This window comes from Lactuca serriola, chromosome 4, assembly GCF_051521515.1.
Source record: "Lactuca serriola cultivar US96UC23 chromosome 4, Lser_US96UC23_V15, whole genome shotgun sequence".
NCBI classification, from domain to species: Eukaryota; Viridiplantae; Streptophyta; class Magnoliopsida; order Asterales; family Asteraceae; genus Lactuca; species Lactuca serriola.
In genome coordinates this window covers 202,912,388-202,938,233 of record NC_136411.1, presented here as the reverse complement: position 1 = coordinate 202,938,233, position 25,846 = coordinate 202,912,388, and the positions used below count along the sequence as shown (strand labels likewise).

The 25,846-nt window shown below is 42.3% G+C and overlaps 1 long non-coding RNA gene across 4 annotated transcripts; it reads right to left on the bottom strand.

Annotated features, from left to right (window-relative positions):
• Positions 1–5,096: 5,096 nt before the first annotated feature.
• On the bottom strand, positions 5,097–24,524 carry LOC145103175 (uncharacterized). Of its 4 annotated transcripts, none has more exons than XR_013706387.1 (8): positions 23,633–24,524; positions 23,251–23,549; positions 22,048–22,303; positions 21,392–21,475; positions 21,130–21,272; positions 20,563–20,607; positions 19,914–20,476; positions 5,097–5,143 (listed from the first exon to the last, which is right to left on the bottom strand). It is a non-coding gene; the product is annotated as an uncharacterized LOC145103175 (long non-coding RNA). The 4 variants fall into 4 exon arrangements; XR_013706389.1 differs by having other exon boundaries at positions 22,048–22,122; XR_013706386.1 differs by having other exon boundaries at positions 22,048–23,549.
• Between the last annotated feature and the right edge of the window lie 1,322 nt (positions 24,525–25,846).

The window sequence follows — 25,846 nt, the reverse complement described above, 5'->3', positions numbered from 1 at the left end:
ATTTAACTCTAAGAGACCTAAGTCTAAGTGTTGCAACATACGATGATAGGTCATTAGAATATGACACATCGATCCATAGTAGTAATAAAAGAAGTCATCTCAAGTTCGTATCCAGTAAGGATTGAGATTGTGACTTGAAGGTCATAATTTGGAGTCTAACCTTAGGTAGAGAGCAGGTGCACGATCGAGTACTGCTTGCAGTCAATGAGTCTAAAGAGATAGACTTGAAGGAATATAGAAGTTATAAATTATTAACTAGGATGAAGAGATGACGTATGGAGTCAATATACGAGCCCTGTTTCGTTGATGATTCCAGGACGTAATCATCCTAAGGGGGAGATAATTGTAACGCCCGTAGATCCGGGCTAGTCAATTTAGAGGCAGTAGGGGTCGAAAACGACTTTTCGAAAAAAGATTATTTAGAATAAATAATCTTAACCAAGTTGTAGAATATGTCACAAGGTTTCCGTACATATAAAGAACGCCGAAATCCGAAATATAACGAAGAAGTTATGGCCCGTCGAAGTTTTACGGCAAAACCGGCACGACACCGGGAAGCGTAAATAGTGAATTTACGATAGAGCGAGATTTAGCCTTAGAAATCTAAACAAAAGTTGTAGAATATGTTAAACTAAGAGCGTCGATAAAAAGAACGCCCAAATTTGACTTCGTATGAGGAAGTTATGATTTTTCTAAGATTCGGCTTAACAGTACAAGGCCCGAAACTCGAATTTTAATTCGAGCGGTTTTTGGCTTACGCAACCTAAATTAGAGTTGAAGATCTCATTAATAGGAACTCAACGGTAAAAATATGGACGAAAACGGAGTTTGTATGAAGGAGTTACGAATTCTTCGCGGTCATTTAACAGTCTAAATGCCCCCTACTGTTAAATTTGAGATCGGTCGAGAGTTAGCCGACGGAGCCTAAACGAAAGTTGTAGATTTTTATTTTACCTACGCGTGGATATAAAGAATGTCGAAAACGGAGCTCGTATGCGAGAGTTATGATTTTTCTAAGTTTGAAGGCTGATACGCGATAGGGGGTGATGTGGCACCACCAGAATTGGACACGTGGCACCACTAGAAGGCCACCACATCGACCAACTCGGAGAGTAGGTCCCCCTACTCGGCGATTCCATCAGATATTTTCACTATAAATAGAGGTGTCGGGCATTCCAACTTCCTCACCCCTCAACCCTCTTCTTTCTCTCTCTAAACTCTCTCTCTCTCTAAGCCTCCCTAACCCCCTAAAGCCTAGGGTAAACCCCCTAGCACCCGAAGGAAGCCCCGAGGCTCCCAGAGCCTCGAGAAAAGAGCCTTTCGGCTCTGGAACACTGCTCCAGCGAAGCCCGGTTTTGCGAAAAACCTGTTGTAAGTGAGCTGTACCTACCCTATCTTTAGTATAGCTTATGTTTTAATATAGTAACGTTATTAGGAACTTATAATGAGTATTTGGGCTATTATTATGAGTTATATTGAGTGTTATTTAATGCTTATATAATAATAATAATAATAATAATAATAATAATAATAATAATAATAATAGCTAGACTATTAATTTGACGCGGTTATCGTTAGACTAAACCCTAGTGATATTGGTACTAGGTTTTATCGAAGGAAAATCGTTTTGAGAGTATCGAAGTGCTGTCCGAGTGCTGAGTCACCACCTTTCAGGTGAGTGCATAGTCCCTTTCGTCTTACACATAGATATGAAGTATTTTATATAAACTACGTGCTATGTGTGCATATTATCTGAATACTTGCTGTCTATGCTGGATGAATGTTTTATACATGTTTTAGAGAATTTAAACTGTATACGTATTTTATATATACGAATATGTTGGGTATGAGATGTGTAGATGAATGATGAGAGATAGAAGATGATGTGAGTATACATTGGCAACTATAGACTTAGTGCCTATGGGACAAACGCCGGTAGCTATGGACTTAGTACCTGTTAGACGTTGGTAGCTATGGATTGGTAGCTATGGACTTAGTACCTATTGAACACTGGTAGCTATGGATTTAGTACCCGGTGAGTAGGATATAGCAGCTATGGACTTAGTGCTTTACGAACGAACATCGGCAGCTATGGATTTAGTGCCAGTCCTATAACCCTGGAAGTAAGGGACTTCAGAATAAACGAATGCATGATAGATGACTCTTAGGCCAAATCCTTAAGAGTAAATAAGATAATGGGGATGGGTAATTGGGTTAATTGTTTGATGATTGAACATAATAATTATATTATTGTGGGTTGAAAACCCTATGTACTCACCAGGTTTCCTAACCTGACCCACTCAGTTTATTTATATCACAGGTGACGATACGAAGTGACATTACACTGAGAGATTTAAAGAGATGTAGATCACTAGTGTAAATAATTGTAAGTTCTGTTTATGTTTATGTTTCTGTATTAACGATGACATCCCAAACGTTTTAAAATGAAATAAATACGTTCCTTCGAAAATGTTTTAATAACGTATTTACCATGTTTTTCTGGGAACAAATTCCGCAACCTTTTTATGAAATGAAGTACTCTGATTTTTATAAAGCATAAACAAAATCGATCTTTTCTGGCCGTGAAAATTGGGGATGTCACAGATATTCAGGACGAGGTCCAATGATAGCGGGCGGGTTCCCAAGGAATGGTTTATGTGATAGTTTATACTTGTTGTCTGTGTGATACTTGTATGTGCCTGGTAGGGAGGTGAGTGTGGGCAAGGTCCTGTAACTCACCAATAGCAGAGTGTGGATGGTGTTCCACATCTCATTAGTAGCAGATCATGGGCGAGGCTCGAGTTAGGGAAGGAGTGAGGGTGGGCTGGGCCCGTACCTCACTATCAGTAGGAGCATGGACGGGGTTCCATGACTCATCAGTAGCAGGACAAAGGTGAGTCCCAAGATAGGCGAGGCCTTAGGACAGGATCCGTTCATATGTGTTTAGCTTATGTGTTGTGATATGTTTATGTGCTATTATATGTTAGTGGGCGAGGCCCTGTGACAGGTGAGGCCTAAGTGAAACAGATCTGTATCCGAGCGGGGCTCGAAGCCAGGCGGGGCCTGGAGCGGCGGGGTCGTTGTAACGGGCGGGGCCCGAGGTAGGGGCGAGGCCCAGGATAGCGGGCGTTGCCCAGTATGTGCAGTATGTGATTATGCATGATATGTGGTAGGGTGGGGAACTCACTAAGCTTCGTGCTTACGGTTTTCAGTTTTGGTTTCAAGTACTTCCGGTAGCGGAGGGAAGAGCTCGGGGTGATCGCATGGCACACACCATAGACTAGACAGCCTGGGAATGTTTTACTCTGATAACGGATATATATTTTGGAAATTAATACTCTGATTATGTTTGGAATTGATGGTCTTACTTTAAGTAATGTTTTATTAAAAGAAATTTTTAGTCTTGAATTTTAGGACGTTACACCTGTATAAACATGCTCCTTGACAACCCCACGATTCATAATTGTGGATGCATTTGCAGTACCTTAAATACATTGATCAAGAAATCCAAAGAGAAACAGGGTTGGAGGCCGAATGGTGGAAAGAGGGAAGAGGCAAGATGTGCTAACCAAAATTGTCTTCTCCGTCGCCTTTCTCTTCCTGGAAGAAGGATCATTGGGAATTCATTTGCCCTAAGTCTTCATTGACAATATTTTAAGGGTTTGACCCAAATTTTTTGAGAGACAAATATGGAGAAGATGGAATCAGATTTCAGGTTTTAAATTTCAAAATTCACTATCAGAGATATTAACTTGCTCAATATTGCCTAATACATCCAATGTTTTAAAAACCGGTTTCAATCGGCCGGTCGAACCGGTTGGACCGGGAACCGGTGGAGGGAGCGGTTCAACTATCACCGATTTTACATTGATTTCTGAACTGGATTGAACCGGCTGGTTTTTAGAAAAACCCAGTTGAATCGGTCAAAATAAATCGGTTGAACCGGTTAAACTGAATAAAAACACAAGAAAAAAAACCATTTACATAATAAACTTTGATGATTTTTTTTTCCAAATCTATTTAGCGTTCTCTAAATAAAAATATATAGTAAATGTTATAAAGTTTTTTGATGTGGTTGTATTCATCTAAAACTATGTTTGGTTTCCATATTATATTTTATTTTCTTTTTGGCATATATGGATTGATGTAAAACATTAAAGCTTATGGTTATGTGTTTTTTTAATGTATTTGGATTCATTTACAACTTATTTTTATGTGTATTTTTAATGTTTGAACTTGTAAACATCAAATTCATAATTTATATATGTATGTAAGTGTAGGAAAATAGAAAAAACATGAAAAATACAGAAACCGGTTCACTCGGCGGTCGAACCGGGAACTGGTCACCATCCCGGTTCAATTAAAAAATCGGTTTTTAAAACATTGAATACATCAACTACAATGAATTATTTCCTAAATGAATCCCAAAAAATTTAGGATTACGTTATAGACTACGGAACAAATTGGATTTCAAATTTAATAAGATGTAATTATAGATGATATAGCAGACCTCGCAGAATAAAATGGGTGGGAAAAAAGTTACAGAGAAGTTGACACATGGAAAAGAATTGTTGAGAAGTTGACACGTGTTTTAGAAAATTATTCTTTTATTAGGTAGAAGATTTAACAGCATTAACATATTCCTGAATTGCAAATAAGTAACAATCCTAATTTACGAATTAGTAAAAGAAAAATGTAAAAGGGTACATATTTGATATGAACTAGAGGGGTTACCCGCGCGTTGCGCGGGGCAGAATGTCTTTGTTTTCTGAGACAAATAAAGAAGTACATTGCATAAATTGGTATCCAAATTAAAGTATGTTGCTATTCTGTGTAATTTGTCATCAATCGATGAATGGAAATGTAAGCAGAAATTGATAACTTAATTGGTCCTTGTGGAAGAATTATTTTATATAATGGTCGCTTTTGATAAAAAGATTACAGAGTTGGTTCTTATGATAAAAACAAAACATTACCAAAATGGTCCGTTTGTAGAAAAATATTAGAAAAATGGTCTGTATACATAAAAATATTACAAAATAGTCCATGTACACAAAAATATCACACAAATGACAAATGTGGTAGAGAAACATTACCGAATTTCTCTTTGTGGCATAAAAACATCACAAAATGGTCTTTGCTGCTGAAAATGACAACCGTAGAAAAACATTACAAAATTGGTCTATATACTGGAAAAGATTAGAGAATTATATTCTTATATCTTGCACTTAGCTCATTATTGGACTAAATGAAATAAATAGTGTAACACCCCAAAGTTTGGAAAGTCAAGAAAAGAAAGAAGACCTCAATTTTAAGAAGAGACTCGGCGAGTCCAAGGAGGGACTCGGCGAGTCCGAGCGGGATCCGGGTTGAGGTGTTAGCGACCGACTCGGCGAGTCGGCCAAGGAGACTCGGCGAGTTGGGTCTGAACGAGGAAAACCCTAAATCCGGGACTTGGAGCCTATTTAAGCGTCTCATTCTCTTTCTTAGGGTTCCTTTAGTGCCTCTTTACCCCCAGAACATCAACCCTAGCCGCCATATCCGTTTTTGAGCTAGATCTTGCATCAAAGAGAGCACTATAAGCGTGGAGAAGGAAGAAAAGCCTTGGAAGAGCAAGAAGGGACTGTAGATCCAAGATTGAGAAGACATTTCAGATCATTTGGAGGTAATAAGCTGTTGATTGGACTCCCTTTGTATATAGATCTATTCTTATGTGTGAGTTTTGGTCATTATTGGTATGTTTTGTAACCAATTCGGGTTGGAGGTTCAGATCTGGGGTTGCTACCTCAGATCCATGTTAGTTTTGGTCTTGAATCCCCTAAAGTATCAGCCCTTGGTATGTTGAGGAAGCATGTTTGCCATAAACCCTAGTTTAGTGTGTTTTGAGCATAGATCTCTCAATCTACACGTAAAGTTTGCCACTTTACGTGGGGAATAGGCCCTAGAAGTGTGGATCTATGAGTTGGAAGTTCTGTTTGGCTCGAAAAGCCACTGCATGGATTGAGGACTGGATAGACTCGGCGAGTCCTTCGAGTGGACTCGGCGAGTAGCTTGAAGATGAGGAGGAACTCGACGAGTAGGATGAACAGCTCGTCGAGTCGGTTGAAGTTAGGCATGGACTCGGCGAGTTGGATGAACAACTCGACGAGTTGGTTGAAGATTGTCTTGGACTCGGCGAGTCTGTTCTTGGACTCGGCGAGTCAGGTCGCGAAACCCTAAACCCTTTGAGTTGAGACTCGAATCAGTGAGTCGGGTGGTGACTCAGCGAGTTGGCCAGGTCAGGACTTGGAACTAGTGGGACTCGGCGAGTCATGGACTGACTCGGCGAGTCGGGTCGCGAATAAGAAAGTCCCTAAGCTTGTGAACTCGGCGAATCTTTAGGAAGACTCGGCGAGTAGGGTTGACCTGGAAGGTTGACTTTGACCAGAATTGACTTAGTTGACTGTCAGACTAAGTGTTATATGTATATTGATAGCTCGGAGAGCTAGAGGAGCAGCGGTTCAGGGGATTGTCAAGTAGCAGCCAGAGGTTTATCAGCAGGGCTCAGCAGTTCAGGTGAGTTTCCTTCCAGTAGGAACGGGTCTAAGGCCACAATGCCGGCCCGTTTAACTAGCAGTAGTTTTCGGACTTTGATCTGATGCAGTAGTTAGTATGTTTGATGCCTTCGTGGCTCAGACAGGAATTATGTGTTATGTGTTCCGGGCTACGGCCCGATGTAGTATGCAGTATACGTGTGTTCATGCTAGTTGATATGTTTATGTTATGTTCTGCCCAGTTAGCCCGGACTTCGGTCCGATGCAGGGGGCAAGGCCCAGTTAGCCCGGACTTCGGTCCGATGCAGGGGACAAGGTCCCAGTTAGTCCGGACTTCGGTCCGATGCAGGGGGCAAGGCCCCAGTTAGTCCGGACTTCGGTCCGATGCAGGGGGCAAGGCCCCAGTTAGTCCGGATTTCGGTCCGATGCAGGGGACAAGGTCCCAGTCAGTTTCCGGACTTCGGTCCGATGCAGGGGGGCAAGGCCCCCAGTTAGTCCGGACTTTGGTCCGATGCAGTGGGCAAGGCCCAATATGTGCTTTATATGTTTTGTGTGATATGAGGTAGAGTGGGGGAGCTCACTAAGCTTCGTGCTTACGGTTTTCAGTTTTGGTTTCAGGTACTCGGTTCTCAAAAGAGGAGCTCGGGAAGATTGCAGAGCACACACCATAGTCAGTTAGCCTGGGAATGTTTGACTCTGATAATGATATTATGTTTTGAATTTAATACTCGGAAGTTATGTTTGACTTATGATACGTTTTATAAATCCAGTTTTAGTAATGTTTTAAAAGAAATTTTTAGTCGTGATTTTTGGGTCGTTACAAGTTGGTATCAGAGCCTTGGTTTGAGGGATTCGGGCGCACTCATGAGTGTGTCTGAACTCAAACTAAGGAAGTGGTATATAGTTTCAAAAGAAAAATCGTAATTACAAAAGAATTTTGAGAAAAGAAAACAATTTTAGAAAAAGCAAAAAGAGTTTTGAAAAGAGAAAAGGGTGTGGTGCATGCAATCAGCCGAGCTCAAGTAAGTACTCCCAATTTACCCATATAAGTTATATTATGATTATCAGTATCGGTTTCAGTTTCAGTTTCAGTTCCAGCTTCAGTAGAACAGCATGCTAGAATAGGACTAAGGATCTAGGATGATGCCTTATGTGCCTGCTTTATGTGTTCAGTTTTATGAGAATTGCATGCTAGTATTGAGTAGACAGCAGTAGGATAGCCTGTTTAGGTTATGCCTGGTAGCACGAGCTTAACATTGTATGCTAGTGTAGTTTCTCGTTATGAGAATAGTTTTGCCTGAGTATGTCTCCTTTATCCGAATGCTGCTTGCTTTGTGCTTTGTGGGACTCTGAGTGATGAGAGTTAGCCATTAGGTGAATACGTTTCATCACATGTGATCAGGGTTGAATAATCTCAGAGTGTTGGATTTGGCCCTATTGCGCAGCTCTCGTTTGAGTCCAACCGTTGTAGGGACGAGTCTTTTACTTGAAGGATTATCTGAGCCTCGTCACATGTGATGGTATTCAGGTGGTGACTAATTGGCATTACTAGGAGGCCTTCAGCAGCTGAGGACTGTGTGGGTAGAGTCAGAGGTTCCCTAGGGCAAGCCTAGGATGAGAGTAGCAGAGATCAGTAGAAGAGTAAAGGGGACTGTGTGGAGTTGAGGTAACTCTTGAGGAAAGTATGGATAGATGTGGAAGGTAGTAGGGGCCCATACTACTGAAAGCAGAGGATCCGTACTCGATTCAAGAGGGGCCAAGACGAAACCAGGAATGGGGTAGTGAGTGAGAAATTCCTCAGCAGTAGTATGTAAATTGATCAGGATTTTGTTATATTTTCAGCATGGTGACGTTGCGCGAGATACCAGTTAGCAGTTCAGGTGTCGAGGAGGGGTCTGGCTCGGGCTTCAGAGCCGGGCAGCTTGATGATCAAATGAGGGATTTCATTTCCGCAGAGATTACGCGCAACATCATTGATCAGACTCCAGTGATTTTCGGTTCGGTTAGAGAGGCCATTGTGGAGCTCATGGACAGTCATCTTGAGGCCTTTAAGGCCGGGTTAGTTTCAGGACAGATTGGGGCTCGTCTAGGTCCCGAATCTTATGGAGTTCAGGGATCCATCAAGGAGGGAGATCCTATTTCTAGTTCCTGCCATCAGGGGGCAGGGGTGAGTGGGGAATTTTGTCTCCAAGAGAGACCATTGCATGATTGGATAGTTGAGGAAGTTTCGCGAGCCATTCGCGAGGATCTGCCCGACATGGTCGTGAGGATCACTGATAGATTGATAGCGAGGCTTCAGGATCAGACATCTGTTGTTCAGTTAGCAGGCGTTGTCGTTGGGGTAACGCAGGAGCGAGAGTCGGGCAGGGAGTCAGAAGGGAAAAGGAAAATTGATGAGACTCAGGTAGCCACAGGTTCGGGTAAGAGGCCCAAGGGTCCAGATTTGAGAACGAGGAACTATCAGAGCCGCAGTCGATGCGGGAAGTGCGGAAGGACGCACATGGGTGTGTGTAGGCGTAGGAGTGGTGGCGATGCTGGGTGTTTCAAGTGCGGCCAGATTGGTCATTTTAGCAGAGACTGTGTTGTTACCATCGCCCAGGGGCTTGATCCGTTATGTTTCCATTGCAGTCAGAGGGGCCACAAGAAGGGCCACTGTCCGAGTTTGTATCCAGCAGGGCAGGTGCCAGCTCCTGCCCTTGGGACTTCGAGTACCGCCAGCAGTTGTCGAGGCCCGGCAAGGGTGCCTACGGCTCAGAGCCGAGTTTTTCGGTAGATTTCAGCAGGGATTTGAGCAGCACGGAGTAATGAAGGTACGTAACTTTTGTTTTTCTGTCAGCTTATGTCATGATTATATTGTTATGGTTCTGCATCAAATTGGAGTATAAGTGTTGTGTTATAGTGTGGCTTGCTTGTGATCATGTTATATGCCATTTGCATACCTCGGATAATTGGTTGGTAGTTAGGGGATGTGCTCTTATGGAGAAGGTTTCGGAGGATGCAGTAACTGTAGCATGGTTGAGAGAGAGATTCGGTTCGTTTCACTAGTTCGGAGTGGTTAGTGATTGGGATGGATTGGTTAAATTCCTACCTGGCAGGCTTGGGTTCCCTAGTAGATGTTCCAGAATGGTAGTGAAGATCAGGATCTCTTTTGAGTGTGAAGCAGCAAGGGGTAAGCAGGATTGAAGTGGGGGAGAACCCTCCGAGTATTCATGGATAAGAGACACGTAGACCCAGAATGAGTGCGCAGCCTCCGAGAAGAAATGGTAGTAGCACAGTGATGGATGGATTGAGAAGTTCAGAATTGGGAGTTCGAGAACTTTTCCCAGCAGTTAGTTCATGTAATCGAGATGGTTAGAAGCTGGTTGGGAATCCAGGAATGGAGGACCACCTGTCGGACGCATGAGAGTCGGAATGAAGATCTTGAGAACGGGTAGCAAGAGATGTTTTCGTATTGGTAGCCAGTGTCTGAGGTGGCATGCAGGTTGCGTAGATTCAGGAGTTGGGAGGGTGGAAACTTCCCAACAATAGCTTCTTGTATCCGGATTAGTAAACGGTTGGTTTGGGAACCAAGCCGAAGGATTCCTCGACGAAGCGCTAAGTATATCAAGGATGTAAGATGTAGGGGATGATGCAGAATTCAAAGTCTAAGGACTGTCTTTTTTAGAAATCGGGATGAGGAATCACTAGCGGGACTAGGGATAGTCAGGATGTTCTCGAGATAGTGGTAGTAAGTCTGCGGGGGTAGCCGTAGCATTCACTAGCAGTCAGATAGCAGTAGTAGTGTTGTAAGTCTGCGGGGGTAGCCGTAGCATTCACTAGCAGTCAGATAGCAGTAGTAGTGTTGTAAGTCTGCGGGGGTAGCCGTAGCATCCACTAGCAGCCAGATAGTATTAGAGAGTTGTAAGTCCGCAAGCGTAGTCGCAGCCTTTTATCAGATTGGTAGGTAGCATGAGCGCGTGTTAGATGCGGGAAAGCAGTTGTACCCACCAGATCGGGTGTAGCAGTGAGGATATGGGAATCCACGGGTTAGCTTTCGGATTTCCCAAAGGGATCAGTTACGGCTAAGTTAGCAATTTGGGCTTTGGATCGTCACATCAGTTATGAGATCAGAGTCGCAGTGGACCGTTGGGGTTCGGGTATGTTGTGGGCTACAGTCAGTCTGGGAGCCAATATGTTGTTAGTTGTGGAATTGATGATGTCAGGATGTGACGTATGGATCCGATCGGTTGGATCGGAAGGTTGCGAGAGCCACAGTGACAGAATAGCTAGTGGAAACTAGTCCTAGAGGAAGATTTCGTTCAGAAGTCGTGGAAGAGACTAAGTGAGGAGTCCCTTGACTCCACAGTTGGGTTGGAGTTCAGTGTTTGGAAGGGTTCAGGGTTCTGGGTCAGTATTGTTTTTGCGTTGGGATGCAAGTGCTGACGGTATAGTTGGTTGATTTGGAATTGGCAAGTCCCTCTCAGCAGGATCAGTTGAGCCTTTTGCCGAGTATAAGTGATTTGTAGGGATGGCTAGGCAGGTAGCTTTTCATTCAGGAGGAAAGGCTCGAGTAAGTAGGAGATGAGTAATCAGGTGGGATAAAAGCAAGCTGGTTCCAGCAGCATCGTTTCGGTATGAGCGGCAGGATGGATAGAACAGTTATAGATAATCGAAGTATCTTTAGGAGTCGCTGGAAGAGACTAGGAGTTTGCGATGGAGTGTAGTGACCGGTGGGAGTCCGGTAACTCAGATATAGGGAGATTGGTTAGACCAGAGTAGTCTCAGTACATCCGGTAGGCGGATGGGAGGCAGCAGGATTTTTAGTCGGAGGAAGTAACGTTGAGGAGATTATGGGAAAGAGAAGGATTTAGTATGTTCTATCGGTAGTGATCGGCACTGTGAGTGGCCGGAGTGATGGGCAAAAGGGTGAGGGATTTTCCAGACAAAGAGTTGGAGGTAGTTCGCAGGCAGTTGATCATAGCAAACTTCGAGGACGAAGTTTAGTTTAAGTGGGGGAGAGTTGTAACACCCCAAAGTTTGGAAAGTCAAGAAAAGAAAGAAGACCTCAATTTTAAGAAGAGACTCGGCGAGTCCAAGGAGGGACTCGGCGAGTCCGAGCGGGATCCGGGTTGAGGTGTTAGCGACCGACTCGGCGAGTCGGCCAAGGAGACTCGGCGAGTTGGGTCTGAACGAGGAAAACCCTAAATCCGGGACTTGGAGCCTATTTAAGCGTCTCATTCTCTTTCTTAGGGTTCCTTTAGTGCCTCTTTACCCCCAGAACATCAACCCTAGCCGCCATATCCGTTTTTGAGCTAGATCTTGCATCAAAGAGAGCACTATAAGCGTGGAGAAGGAAGAAAAGCCTTGGAAGAGCAAGAAGGGACTGTAGATCCAAGATTGAGAAGACATTTCAGATCATTTGGAGGTAATAAGCTGTTGATTGGACTCCCTTTGTATATAGATCTATTCTTATGTGTGAGTTTTGGTCATTATTGGTATGTTTTGTAACCAATTCGGGTTGGAGGTTCAGATCTGGGGTTGCTACCTCAGATCCATGTTAGTTTTGGTCTTGAATCCCCTAAAGTATCAGCCCTTGGTATGTTGAGGAAGCATGTTTGCCATAAACCCTAGTTTAGTGTGTTTTGAGCATAGATCTCTCAATCTACACGTAAAGTTTGCCACTTTACGTGGGGAATAGGCCCTAGAAGTGTGGATCTATGAGTTGGAAGTTCTGTTTGGCTCGAAAAGCCACTGCATGGATTGAGGACTGGATAGACTCGGCGAGTCCTTCGAGTGGACTCGGCGAGTAGCTTGAAGATGAGGAGGAACTCGACGAGTAGGATGAACAGCTCGTCGAGTCGGTTGAAGTTAGGCATGGACTCGGCGAGTTGGATGAACAACTCGACGAGTTGGTTGAAGATTGTCTTGGACTCGGCGAGTCTGTTCTTGGACTCGGCGAGTCAGGTCGCGAAACCCTAAACCCTTTGAGTTGAGACTCGAATCAGTGAGTCGGGTGGTGACTCAGCGAGTTGGCCAGGTCAGGACTTGGAACTAGTGGGACTCGGCGAGTCATGGACTGACTCGGCGAGTCGGGTCGCGAATAAGAAAGTCCCTAAGCTTGTGAACTCGGCGAGTCTTTAGGAAGACTCGGCGAGTAGGGTTGACCTGGAAGGTTGACTTTGACCAGAATTGACTTAGTTGACTGTCAGACTAAGTGTTATATGTATATTGATAGCTCGGAGAGCTAGAGGAGCAGCGGTTCAGGGGATTGTCAAGTAGCAGCCAGAGGTTTATCAGCAGGGCTCAGCAGTTCAGGTGAGTTTCCTTCCAGTAGGAACGGGTCTAAGGCCACAATGCCGGCCCGTTTAACTAGCAGTAGTTTTCGGACTTTGATCTGATGCAGTAGTTAGTATGTTTGATGCCTTCGTGGCTCAGACAGGAATTATGTGTTATGTGTTCCGGGCTACGGCCCGATGTAGTATGCAGTATACGTGTGTTCATGCTAGTTGATATGTTTATGTTATGTTCTGCCCAGTTAGCCCGGACTTCGGTCCGATGCAGGGGGCAAGGCCCAGTTAGCCCGGACTTCGGTCCGATGCAGGGGACAAGGTCCCAGTTAGTCCGGACTTCGGTCCGATGCAGGGGGCAAGGCCCCAGTTAGTCCGGACTTCGGTCCGATGCAGGGGGCAAGGCCCCAGTTAGTCCGGATTTCGGTCCGATGCAGGGGACAAGGTCCCAGTCAGTTTCCGGACTTCGGTCCGATGCAGGGGGGCAAGGCCCCCAGTTAGTCCGGACTTTGGTCCGATGCAGTGGGCAAGGCCCAATATGTGCTTTATATGTTTTGTGTGATATGAGGTAGAGTGGGGGAGCTCACTAAGCTTCGTGCTTACGGTTTTCAGTTTTGGTTTCAGGTACTCGGTTCTCAAAAGAGGAGCTCGGGAAGATTGCAGAGCACACACCATAGTCAGTTAGCCTGGGAATGTTTGACTCTGATAATGATATTATGTTTTGAATTTAATACTCGGAAGTTATGTTTGACTTATGATACGTTTTATAAATCCAGTTTTAGTAATGTTTTAAAAGAAATTTTTAGTCGTGATTTTTGGGTCGTTACAAGTTGGTATCAGAGCCTTGGTTTGAGGGATTCGGGCGCACTCCTGAGTGTGTCTGAACTCAAACTAAGGAAGTGGTATATAGTTTCAAAAGAAAAATCGTAATTACAAAAGAATTTTGAGAAAAGAAAACAATTTTAGAAAAAGCAAAAAGAGTTTTGAAAAGAGAAAAGGGTGTGGTGCATGCAATCAGCCGAGCTCAAGTAAGTACTCCCAATTTACCCATATAAGTTATATTATGATTATCAGTATCGGTTTCAGTTTCAGTTTCAGTTCCAGCTTCAGTAGAACAGCATGCTAGAATAGGACTAAGGATCTAGGATGATGCCTTATGTGCCTGCTTTATGTGTTCAGTTTTATGAGAATTGCATGCTAGTATTGAGTAGACAGCAGTAGGATAGCCTGTTTAGGTTATGCCTGGTAGCACGAGCTTAACATTGTATGCTAGTGTAGTTTCTCGTTATGAGAATAGTTTTGCCTGAGTATGTCTCCTTTATCCGAATGCTGCTTGCTTTGTGCTTTGTGGGACTCTGAGTGATGAGAGTTAGCCATTAGGTGAATACGTTTCATCACATGTGATCAGGGTTGAATAATCTCAGAGTGTTGGATTTGGCCCTATTGCGCAGCTCTCGTTTGAGTCCAACCGTTGTAGGGACGAGTCTTTTACTTGAAGGATTATCTGAGCCTCGTCACATGTGATGGTATTCAGGTGGTGACTAATTGGCATTACTAGGAGGCCTTCAGCAGCTGAGGACTGTGTGGGTAGAGTCAGAGGTTCCCTAGGGCAAGCCTAGGATGAGAGTAGCAGAGATCAGTAGAAGAGTAAAGGGGACTGTGTGGAGTTGAGGTAACTCTTGAGGAAAGTATGGATAGATGTGGAAGGTAGTAGGGGCCCATACTACTGAAAGCAGAGGATCCGTACTCGATTCAAGAGGGGCCAAGACGAAACCAGGAATGGGGTAGTGAGTGAGAAATTCCTCAGCAGTAGTATGTAAATTGATCAGGATTTTGTTATATTTTCAGCATGGTGACGTTGCGCGAGATACCAGTTAGCAGTTCAGGTGTCGAGGAGGGGTCTGGCTCGGGCTTCAGAGCCGGGCAGCTTGATGATCAAATGAGGGATTTCATTTCCGCAGAGATTACGCGCAACATCATTGATCAGACTCCAGTGATTTTCGGTTCGGTTAGAGAGGCCATTGTGGAGCTCATGGACAGTCATCTTGAGGCCTTTAAGGCCGGGTTAGTTTCAGGACAGATTGGGGCTCGTCTAGGTCCCGAATCTTATGGAGTTCAGGGATCCATCAAGGAGGGAGATCCTATTTCTAGTTCCTGCCATCAGGGGGCAGGGGTGAGTGGGGAATTTTGTCTCCAAGAGAGACCATTGCATGATTGGATAGTTGAGGAAGTTTCGCGAGCCATTCGCGAGGATCTGCCCGACATGGTCGTGAGGATCACTGATAGATTGATAGCGAGGCTTCAGGATCAGACATCTGTTGTTCAGTTAGCAGGCGTTGTCGTTGGGGTAACGCAGGAGCGAGAGTCGGGCAGGGAGTCAGAAGGGAAAAGGAAAATTGATGAGACTCAGGTAGCCACAGGTTCGGGTAAGAGGCCCAAGGGTCCAGATTTGAGAACGAGGAACTATCAGAGCCGCAGTCGATGCGGGAAGTGCGGAAGGACGCACATGGGTGTGTGTAGGCGTAGGAGTGGTGGCGATGCTGGGTGTTTCAAGTGCGGCCAGATTGGTCATTTTAGCAGAGACTGTGTTGTTACCATCGCCCAGGGGCTTGATCCGTTATGTTTCCATTGCAGTCAGAGGGGCCACAAGAAGGGCCACTGTCCGAGTTTGTATCCAGCAGGGCAGGTGCCAGCTCCTGCCCTTGGGACTTCGAGTACCGCCAGCAGTTGTCGAGGCCCGGCAAGGGTGCCTACGGCTCAGAGCCGAGTTTTTCGGTAGATTTCAGCAGGGATTTGAGCAGCACGGAGTAATGAAGGTACGTAACTTTTGTTTTTCTGTCAGCTTATGTCATGATTATATTGTTATGGTTCTGCATCAAATTGGAGTATAAGTGTTGTGTTATAGTGTGGCTTGCTTGTGATCATGTTATATGCCATTTGCATACCTCGGATAATTGGTTGGTAGTTAGGGGATGTGCTCTTATGGAGAAGGTTTCGGAGGATGCAGTAACTGTAGCATGGTTGAGAGAGAGATTCGGTTCGTTTCACTAGTTCGGAGTGGTTAGTGATTGGGATGGATTGGTTAAATTCCTACCTGGCAGGCTTGGGTTCCCTAGTAGATGTTCCAGAATGGTAGTGAAGATCAGGATCTCTTTTGAGTGTGAAGCAGCAAGGGGTAAGCATGATTGAAGTGGGGGAGAACCCTCCGAGTATTCATGGATAAGAGACACGTAGACCCAGAATGAGTGCGCAGCCTCCGAGAAGAAATGGTAGTAGCACAGTGATGGATGGATTGAGAAGTTCAGAATTGGGAGTTCGAGAACTTTTCCCAGCAGTTAGTTCATGTAATCGAGATGGTTAGAAGCTGGTTGGGAATCCAGGAATGGAGGACCACCTGTCGGACGCATGAGAGTCGGAATGAAGATCTTGAGAACGGGTAGCAAGAGATGTTTTCGTATTGGTAGCCAGTGTCTGAGGTGGCATGCAGGTTGCGTAGATTCAGGAGTTGGGAGGGTGGAAACTTCCCAACAATAGCTTCTTGTATCCGGATTAGTAAACGGTTGGTTTGGGAACCAAGCCGAAGGATTCCTCGACGAAGCGCTAAGTATATCAAGGATGTAAGATGTAGGGGATGATGCAGAATTCAAAGTCTAAGGACTGTCTTTTTTAGAAATCGGGATGAGGAATCACTAGCGGGACTAGGGATAGTCAGGATGTTCTCGAGATAGTGGTAGTAAGTCTGCGGGGGTAGCCGTAGCATTCACTAGCAGTCAGATAGCAGTAGTAGTGTTGTAAGTCTGCGGGGGTAGCCGTAGCATTCACTAGCAGTCAGATAGCAGTAGTAGTGTTGTAAGTCTGCGGGGGTAGCCGTAGCATCCACTAGCAGCCAGATAGTATTAGAGAGTTGTAAGTCCGCAAGCGTAGTCGCAGCCTTTTATCAGATTGGTAGGTAGCATGAGCGCGTGTTAGATGCGGGAAAGCAGTTGTACCCACCAGATCGGGTGTAGCAGTGAGGATATGGGAATCCACGGGTTAGCTTTCGGATTTCCCAAAGGGATCAGTTACGGCTAAGTTAGCAATTTGGGCTTTGGATCGTCACATCAGTTATGAGATCAGAGTCGCAGTGGACCGTTGGGGTTCGGGTATGTTGTGGGCTACAGTCAGTCTGGGAGCCAATATGTTGTTAGTTGTGGAATTGATGATGTCAGGATGTGACGTATGGATCCGATCGGTTGGATCGGAAGGTTGCGAGAGCCACAGTGACAGAATAGCTAGTGGAAACTAGTCCTAGAGGAAGATTTCGTTCAGAAGTCGTGGAAGAGACTAAGTGAGGAGTCCCTTGACTCCACAGTTGGGTTGGAGTTCAGTGTTTGGAAGGGTTCAGGGTTCTGGGTCAGTATTGTTTTTGCGTTGGGATGCAAGTGCTGACGGTATAGTTGGTTGATTTGGAATTGGCAAGTCCCTCTCAGCAGGATCAGTTGAGCCTTTTGCCGAGTATAAGTGATTTGTAGGGATGGCTAGGCAGGTAGCTTTTCATTCAGGAGGAAAGGCTCGAGTAAGTAGGAGATGAGTAATCAGGTGGGATAAAAGCAAGCTGGTTCCAGCAGCATCGTTTCGGTATGAGCGGCAGGATGGATAGAACAGTTATAGATAATCGAAGTATCTTTAGGAGTCGCTGGAAGAGACTAGGAGTTTGCGATGGAGTGTAGTGACCGGTGGGAGTCCGGTAACTCAGATATAGGGAGATTGGTTAGACCAGAGTAGTCTCAGTACATCCGGTAGGCGGATGGGAGGCAGCAGGATTTTTAGTCGGAGGAAGTAACGTTGAGGAGATTATGGGAAAGAGAAGGATTTAGTATGTTCTATCGGTAGTGATCGGCACTGTGAGTGGCCGGAGTGATGGGCAAAAGGGTGAGGGATTTTCCAGACAAAGAGTTGGAGGTAGTTCGCAGGCAGTTGATCATAGCAAACTTCGAGGACGAAGTTTAGTTTAAGTGGGGGAGAGTTGTAACACCCCAAAGTTTGGAAAGTCAAGAAAAGAAAGAAGACCTCAATTTTAAGAAGAGACTCGGCGAGTCCAAGGAGGGACTCGGCGAGTCCGAGCGGGATCCGGGTTGAGGTGTTAGCGACCGACTCGGCGAGTCGGCCAAGGAGACTCGGCGAGTTGGGTCTGAACGAGGAAAACCCTAAATCCGGGACTTGGAGCCTATTTAAGCGTCTCATTCTCTTTCTTAGGGTTCCTTTAGTGCCTCTTTACCCCCAGAACATCAACCCTAGCCGCCATATCCGTTTTTGAGCTAGATCTTGCATCAAAGAGAGCACTATAAGCGTGGAGAAGGAAGAAAAGCCTTGGAAGAGCAAGAAGGGACTGTAGATCCAAGATTGAGAAGACATTTCAGATCATTTGGAGGTAATAAGCTGTTGATTGGACTCCCTTTGTATATAGATCTATTCTTATGTGTGAGTTTTGGTCATTATTGGTATGTTTTGTAACCAATTCGGGTTGGAGGTTCAGATCTGGGGTTGCTACCTCAGATCCATGTTAGTTTTGGTCTTGAATCCCCTAAAGTATCAGCCCTTGGTATGTTGAGGAAGCATGTTTGCCATAAACCCTAGTTTAGTGTGTTTTGAGCATAGATCTCTCAATCTACACGTAAAGTTTGCCACTTTACGTGGGGAATAGGCCCTAGAAGTGTGGATCTATGAGTTGGAAGTTCTGTTTGGCTCGAAAAGCCACTGCATGGATTGAGGACTGGATAGACTCGGCGAGTCCTTCGAGTGGACTCGGCGAGTAGCTTGAAGATGAGGAGGAACTCGACGAGTAGGATGAACAGCTCGTCGAGTCGGTTGAAGTTAGGCATGGACTCGGCGAGTTGGATGAACAACTCGACGAGTTGGTTGAAGATTGTCTTGGACTCGGCGAGTCTGTTCTTGGACTCGGCGAGTCAGGTCGCGAAACCCTAAACCCTTTGAGTTGAGACTCGAATCAGTGAGTCGGGTGGTGACTCAGCGAGTTGGCCAGGTCAGGACTTGGAACTAGTGGGACTCGGCGAGTCATGGACTGACTCGGCGAGTCGGGTCGCGAATAAGAAAGTCCCTAAGCTTGTGAACTCGGCGAGTCTTTAGGAAGACTCGGCGAGTAGGGTTGACCTGGAAGGTTGACTTTGACCAGAATTGACTTAGTTGACTGTCAGACTAAGTGTTATATGTATATTGATAGCTCGGAGAGCTAGAGGAGCAGCGGTTCAGGGGATTGTCAAGTAGCAGCCAGAGGTTTATCAGCAGGGCTCAGCAGTTCAGGTGAGTTTCCTTCCAGTAGGAACGGGTCTAAGGCCACAATGCCGGCCCGTTTAACTAGCAGTAGTTTTCGGACTTTGATCTGATGCAGTAGTTAGTATGTTTGATGCCTTCGTGGCTCAGACAGGAATTATGTGTTATGTGTTCCGGGCTACGGCCCGATGTAGTATGCAGTATACGTGTGTTCATGCTAGTTGATATGTTTATGTTATGTTCTGCCCAGTTAGCCCGGACTTCGGTCCGATGCAGGGGGCAAGGCCCAGTTAGCCCGGACTTCGGTCCGATGCAGGGGACAAGGTCCCAGTTAGTCCGGACTTCGGTCCGATGCAGGGGGCAAGGCCCCAGTTAGTCCGGACTTCGGTCCGATGCAGGGGGCAAGGCCCCAGTTAGTCCGGATTTCGGTCCGATGCAGGGGACAAGGTCCCAGTCAGTTTCCGGACTTCGGTCCGATGCAGGGGGGCAAGGCCCCCAGTTAGTCCGGACTTTGGTCCGATGCAGTGGGCAAGGCCCAATATGTGCTTTATATGTTTTGTGTGATATGAGGTAGAGTGGGGGAGCTCACTAAGCTTCGTGCTTACGGTTTTCAGTTTTGGTTTCAGGTACTCGGTTCTCAAAAGAGGAGCTCGGGAAGATTGCAGAGCACACACCATAGTCAGTTAGCCTGGGAATGTTTGACTCTGATAATGATATTATGTTTTGAATTTAATACTCGGAAGTTATGTTTGACTTATGATACGTTTTATAAATCCAGTTTTAGTAATGTTTTAAAAGAAATTTTTAGTCGTGATTTTTGGGTCGTTACAAATAGGTATGGTACCTGCACAAAAGCTTCATTCCAACCTCCACGGCCGAACCCGAATCAAATTTCTGAAAAGGACTATGATATACATTGAAAATTTACTTTTTTGCCATTTTGCAAAACTAAATACTTACAAAAACTTATCCACAAAAATGATTACTGTTAGAATCCAATCCCTGCAACACATTTTCAATAAAAGTTAGGAGTACATCTCATATTCCATATCTAGCCACCAAAAAGTTGCACCCTTTTTTAACTTTAGTTACTAAAATTGCATCACTTCCTTTGAAATAATTCTAAATTTACCAAACTACCCTTCACCATATGCAACATAACAATAGCAAGAGGGACAAAAACCCACCAAAAAGTCAATAAGAATCCTGATCAAAATAATTAAAACTTCGTAAAATAATTAGAGAAAGGGTAATATAGTCATTTTACTTAGAACATGGACCAAAATCATTAGGATACTTCGAACTCACTAAAACATTACCAGAAACCTTAAATGAGAACCAATTGAAAATTATGTTTCCCCAACAAAATTTTATTCAGCCTGATGGATCTAATAATGTCCTGTGCCCCTGTCATAACAAACAGTTTAAAATAATTATTTAAAAAAATACAGTTGTAGTATAAGAATATGATGATTTAATCTATGGAGTATTACCTCCATGATTTCACATAAGGGTTGATGAATCCGTCGTTGATAAGCCTGTGGAAATCAGTAGTTGATAAGGATGTGGAAGTCGACTGCTATCACAAAGATTTTCCAAAGTCCATAGTAGGGCGGAATTATAAACCGGGGTTTGTGGATTCCAATTGTCGCCATTCCTCCAAACCCCAAGTGAAGAAAAACATAAAAGTCTTATAAGTTTTGATTTTTGGATGGGTTGGAGGGAAACATGTATGTTTTAAGCTATAGTTTCCACCTTCTACACCCATTATAAGCATTGTAAATCATAAAGTTTTTTGCTTTTAAATCAACTGCTTAAAGGAATTTGTCTTCTTTACTAAAGTTAACATGATACCAAATCTGGTTTGAAAATCAAAATATTGGTAAGGAAAAAAAATATATTAAAAATAAATAAAAATTTGCATCAAATTATAATTGACAGTCAACAATGCTAAAGCAATTGCATTTGGTCCCTCATTGATTTCAGTCATGTAACATGCTTTTAAATTATCAATGTATTTGTATTTGTCATGCTAAAAAGGATGTTAAATAAATAATTACCAATTTACCCTTATGCCTTCAACACTTAAACGGAATCCCTGGTGTAATAAACTCACCCCCATGACTTTTATCTCCACTTACTATCAGATGTGGTAACCCATCAGATCCATACAATAATCCCTTTCTTTCCATAGTCATCAAATCTACACCACAAAAAAACAATTTCATCCCCAATTAAGAAATGGGTTGTCCTAAAATTCGAATTGAAGTAATAAATCTAATTTAAGAAACATAGAAGTCATTATAAACATACAAAAGTTACCTGCATCTCAATAGAAAGCATAATCTTTGAGAATGGATGCCAATCGGCCTTATATGTTTGCCAAAAAAATTTGTCTATATAAATCTGTCAAAGTCAAACAATAACACATTTAACTGAACATTTTTTACAAAAAAAAAACAAAACAAAACAAATACAATTTTAGATAATAAGCTCAGGAAGAATGACATGTACAAATATGCATAATTCCAGAATTTTAAAAGTCAATACAAACTTGACCATTTTCTCTTGTTATAGGGTACTCCAAGTGATATTGATATTTCAGTTTAACGCAAATGTGAAAACACTATGGAAGAAGTGAGCTCTTAGATGGTTATAATTTTAGATAACACGCTCAGGCAGAATGACGTGTACAAATATGCATAATTACAGGTATTATTTATGTAGTTGTACATGAATAATACAATTAGGTCTTCAAAGAACTAAGACTTCATAATCTTAATTATTTAAGATGAAGCGTAAAATGTTCAATGGTTTAACCTTAGGATATGCAGACTCTAAGAACCTAAAACGCTTAAACTTTCATGTCTAAAAGAAAACACAAAAAGTATCGAACTCCATCACTGTTATAACCGAAACACAATATTAGATTCCTTAAAAAGATGAAATTAACAATGTAATTACTCATAAAAATTTACCTTCAACTATGACTTTGGGCTTTTTGAATAAAAAAGTCCTTCATCATCCACCTTCAATACTTCCTCAATTTATACCTATAGATATCAAAATCTTGATTGACAATTGACTGTTGGCATGTGCAAAATCAAAATTGACTCCTCGTCTTCTCTACTATCAGATTCATCCTTGTGTTCAGTGCGTAAATTGACAAGTTTGAACAACTAAAATTCAGATTTAAGCTCTTTTCTATATTAGATTCATCACATCAAGTTGTACCTGAGCAAGTTATGAGACAGGGTTTGAGGATATAACAGAGGCAAGTTAGATGCCTCAACAACTTTCTCAAGCTAAAAAAATAACAATAAAGAACACATTTATCATTGATAATGTTCCCTAATAGTAATTAGTTACTTTTCAATGCCTCAACAATTATACTAGGTCCTATATGCATTACCAGATGAAATAACATTTATATTTCGTTGTTTATTTTTTACAAATCTGTTTTATAAAATTTTATGTTGATAAAAAGGTCCCTCCTTACGCTTACCAAATGCATAACATAAGAATTTTCCCATATCTATGTTTAAAATCTTAAATCCATATAGAATGGGGATATAACCACAAAGCCTTAATAAGAAAACAATGAAAATACAATATTTTAATAAAAGGATGAGCAAATTCAAGGATTCAATTAATATCCTTCATGTACAAAAAAACATATTCATTGATTCTAATAGTACATAATAACCAACAGAACAAAAGGATGTGGATAAATGAGAAATCAACCTACTATTAAGATGTACTCACTTTCTATATATAATCATGGCAAAACCAGTTGCTAACTGAGTATAAGCTCTCCATCTTTCATATACCCCTTTCTGTAATTATTTTTCTCCGTATTAAGCACCCTTTACATGTGCCTTATTCACTCCTGATCAAAGTTTTAAAGGGGGTTTTCTTCCTATTTTCCCATTAAGTCCTATATGAGTTAAGTAGTTGAACGGGTAACGATGAAAGACCATTTTACCCTTACCTTCATTGATAAATAAAATTAACTGAACTCACCGATAGAAGGTAAAACTGATAACTCCATTTTACCAAATTTGAAAGGTTCGAAACTAATTTCACAAATACACAACAGAATTGTCTATTATATTAGAAAGGGCCACATTTGAGAAAGTTAGTAGTTATAACAGAAATCAAATTTAGGGTAAAATTAATACCACTTGCATTCAATCATCTTCTCTTTGTACATAGGTGTCGATAACTGGTACCGCAAATACATTGTCAACTTGTGGAGTACCCAAAAACAATTTCAAGACAGTAAATCATCATCTAATTTTGAGACTCACAAATCGACCGCATAAATGATGTATTAATCAGGGGTGCGATTTACTGAACTTATCTTCTTCGTCTCGTTCATATCGTCTTTCTCTAACATCACAAACATGAAGTGAGTTTCCAGGTGAAACCTTTTGAATTTGAGGTGTACAATCCCATAAACCCGAATCGGATGAAACTCCTGCCCAATCCAACCAGTCAAAACCTCACTCATATAAAACGAAATGCACCAAATTGAAAAAAAAAACCCAATAATCAATTTACCTAGAAGGAGAAGGATCAAGGAGGCAGTTAGCGGAAACAGAATATGGAGATACCGGTCGAGACAACATAGAGATGATGATCTACAGTCAATAACGGTCGTTGTATGTAGCGTTTTTCGATTTACAAATGAATAGGAGAGCATGAGAGGTATCAGTTAGCCCAATTAAACCCTTGAAGTCTCGATTCAGCACATACACATAAAGAAACATACGTTAATACGTATGTAGGCTGGTGGACCGTTGTTGTTCCCTGTAGTCAGCCGATTGTACCAGGCGATGAGAAATCATCGCTCAATTTTGGAAGCAATCCTGGAATTCTTCATTTTTCAACGATGGGGTTTCAATTTGTTAACATGGTCGTAAGAAGGGGAAAGTGGAAGGAGTCAGTGGAGAGGAGTAAAGGTATCCAACTATTTGAGGCGGTGCTTTTACCAGACAGAACAATCGAGAGAATGAAGAAAGACTAAAAAGATGAAGAGTCGATTAGATGGGGATTTCCAAAGGGTCTGCTAGCAAGATCTAAAATTTTAAGGCGGTTCTCCTACTCAACAGATTAAGGGTAGGGCACGAAACAAATACGAATCTATGATGCGGTGGTCGATTGGTAAACATTTGAGAGTTTTGGAGGATTAAGTCGGTTCCCCTACTCAACAGATTTGGCACCATCGAACCATCCTCCCCACCTCCCTGATCTGTTGCGTTCGTGCTCCTCATCAGTGTGCGAATAGAGGATCTGCTAAGAGAAACCTTGTGGAAGGATGGAGATGAAGAAGCGGTGGGAGATAAAAGGAAGACGGTGGAAGGATCAAGAAGACGGTGGAAGGATCAGGATACCTTTAACATATAACCACGGTGGAAGTAAGTCCCAAGCTACAGTACCCTGGTCAGGTACTGTAGCTAAGAATGGAGAAATTTAATATATATATATATATATATATATATATATATATATATATATATATATATATATATATATATATATATATATATATATAGAGAGAGAGAGAGAGAGAGAGAGGTGGGTTCAATTGAGAAAATAAAAAAGGTTGAGAATTGGGGAATCATTCTCAGCCACTCATTTAATCTAAGCATAAAAAGACATGGTGGCAAACTTGTAAATATGTTAATAACATTCAATGTCAAATACGTAACTATAGAGAATTCGATAACAGTTCGTTCATCCTCAAAATTTCTCCTCCAACCTTCAACAATCATCCAGATTTCTTCAACTAAACCATCATCAATGTCATCCAGTGTTAATCAATCATCAATATTCGTAGCTGGGAGGTTCGTCGTTCAAGTCAAATTCGCAACCCAAATTCATTAATTTCGTCAATTTGTTAAAGTTTGGAACTGGAATTTCCCAGATTCGCAAACGAAATCAGTTGGAATCAGAATTTCTTTGTTGTTCATGAAATTGGAATCGGAGTTCTTGACTCGCAGTCACGGTCGACATTGAAGGACTCAGAATCGGTACTCACAGGTTCCCAATCGGATTTTCGGAAATCAAAATCAAAATGAGAAATCGATCAGACATAGATGTCGCATCTGAAGTCGAAATCGGAAGTATATGATGATTTGGAATTGATAACTTGATGTTTTTAACATTTTTAAAATAGTTAACTTGTATGTACTCTAATTGTTTGATGAAATGCATAAACTAAATTACCACGTTATATTCATATATGAATATGTTTTCTCACTTGAATCAGTATATGATTATTAAAACAAAAAAACGAATATGCAAGTCTGTATGTTATTCATATGTGAATAACATATAAAAATTATATATATTTGTGAAAACACATTGTAATATTCATATGTGAATATACTGTGTAATATTCATAAGTGAATATATCATCTAATATTCACAAATGAATATACTATATATTATTCACATGTGATATACCATGTAATACTATGTAATATTCAGATATGAAAATATTATCTAATATTCATAAGTGAATATACCATCTAATATTCACAAATGAATATACTATGTAATATTCACAAGTGAATGAATCGTCTAATATTTAAATATGAATATACTATGTTTAGTATATGCTATATTCATATATGAATGATACTTAAAGTGTAAAAAAAATTAATCATAGTTTTTATTTATAAGTAAATAACGAATGTACTGTAGAAAAAATTTGATTCATTTTTATTCACTTATGAATAACGATAGCTGAAAATATAAAAAAGTAAATTT